Raw genomic sequence first — 2,056 nt, forward strand, 5'->3', positions numbered from 1 at the left:
AGCAAATATATAGAGCTAGAGAAATTTGCTAGTAGTACCTGATGATTTCCACTATGAGTCTGTCAAATTAGTAATTTATGGGGTTGGAGTGGGGGTTTGGGATCAATAAATGAAAGAAACTGGTCATTAGGGTAATGACAATACTTCAGAAAACATTAAATGCATGACAAACATTTCTCACAAGGCAGTCTTTGAATAATTAGAACAAGCAGTCAGAAGAAATTGTTGCTGAAAACATAGTTATGCTTTATGCTCATCCGGCTGAAGATTAGTGCATTAAAAAAAAAAGTTAAGAAAAAATCTTTTGTTTCCAGTTCAGTTGCACTTGATTCAAGTGTCGCTCATAGAGGTTTGTGTGTTATAAATTAAACATGCTGCTGCCTCAGCAGCCAAGGTGCCAGGAAAAATGTTCATGTTCACAGAATAAATAGAACAGTCTCTTTAGAGTAAGACAGTTATCTAAGGCCAATCGGGAGGTCATCCACTCCAGACCTTGGCATAACCCCTCTCCTGTTAGGGTGCAGAGGACTGAATGTACCGGGGTGGTCCTTGATTGAGCTAAGGATGAGGTATGTAGAGATCTCAGCTGCCGTCATACAGCCTTTCATATCCTGCAGTCTTCAGTAAATCCCCGTGAGCCAACATTCTGTGTAATTATTTCCTAATAGCTAGTCGCTCCCGGTGAATGCTGTCAAAAGCAACAATGACGAACTCTGTGTTTGAGCAATAGGTGTTCCATAAGGATGGCAGGGATTCCTGGCCACCAATGTCCCACATCAGGAAATGAGTGTTCTTCACCACAGTTTCTTCAACATTGGCTTCCTATGGTTGGAGAAGTATGAACCCCTTCTTATTTAAAAACTGACAAAGAATGGTGGTTTTTCCTGCATTATCCAGTTTCACTATGATTTCTTTGTGTTCTCAGGTACAGAAGAGGCTCCACAGCTTCACAAAGAGGAGCCGGATCGTGAGCCCGAGCGGGCAGCGGAGCCTCTGGCAGCACGTGCTGCGGGCCGGAAACCCGGTCGAAGCTGCCACTAAGTAAAATTTTATAGAGTCTTAGAGCCTTCGGTATTATTTAGGGTTTTCAAAAATACTTTTTGATTGGGGCTTGGCATACTGTGGCAATTTGCAGTATACAGCTGAAACTTGCATAAAAGTAACCTCCAGAATGAATTCTCAACCATACTTGAAATCTCTTAGCCACTGAAACTTTGTTTCATTTCTCTTTTCCCTTTTAGTCAAGAAGGCTTTCTCAATCCCATGATACCAGGGACAGGCTCATCCTTGGGAGTCATGCTCCATGTTGCCAGGGAGACTTACACCCCTGGCATTCATGTTACTCATAGGAGTGAGTGTAGTGAGTTTAGTTGCAGAGTTTTGGCTAAGAGAGAGAAACCTCATCTGAGCAACAAAAGAGGTTCTTTGGGGGTGACTTTTAGATATGATTATAAGTAGACTTACCTTCACTGTTGCAGAAATCAGTTTCATAAGGGTTTTCAGTCATTTAAATTTGAGAAAGTAAAAATTAGCTGAGCCTGAGAAAGTAAAAATGCACATGACCACTCATCAAGTTGGGAAGAGAGATTAAAGTCAGCTGTAAAGTGAGCTGCTATGAATAATGCTGCTATGAACATTGATGTGCAAATATTTGAGTCCCCGCTTTCAATTCTTTTGTGTATGTACCTAGAAGTGAAATTATGAGGTATATGGTAATACAATGTTTAATTTTTTGAGGAATTGTTAAAGTGTTTTCCACAGTGGCTTCACCATTTTCCATTTCTGCAGCTAGGTTTTCTATTTCTCTGCATCCTCCCCTGCACTTGTTATTTTTGTTTTTAAAAAATCCTGGTCATTCTAATGGGTGTGAGAAATTACTGAATGTATCTTCAGTTTGAATCTGAAGATATTTCTCACTGTAGTTTTGACATATATTTCCCTAATTGTTAGTGATGTTGACCATCTTTTCATGTAATTATGAACCATTTTTACAACTTCTTTGGAGAAGTGTCTATTCAAGTCCTTCGTCTATTTTGTTAAAAAATTTTAATATGCC

At 39.5% G+C, this 2,056-nt stretch overlaps 1 pseudogene; it reads right to left on the minus strand.

The window, feature by feature from the left end:
- Positions 1-382: 382 nt before the first annotated feature.
- Positions 383-1,507, minus strand: LOC143668206 (ADP-ribosylation factor-like protein 5B pseudogene; annotated as a pseudogene).
- Between the last annotated feature and the right edge of the window lie 549 nt (positions 1,508-2,056).

Source organism: Tamandua tetradactyla, chromosome 24, assembly GCF_023851605.1.
Source record: "Tamandua tetradactyla isolate mTamTet1 chromosome 24, mTamTet1.pri, whole genome shotgun sequence".
Lineage (NCBI taxonomy): Eukaryota > Metazoa > Chordata > Mammalia > Pilosa > Myrmecophagidae > Tamandua > Tamandua tetradactyla.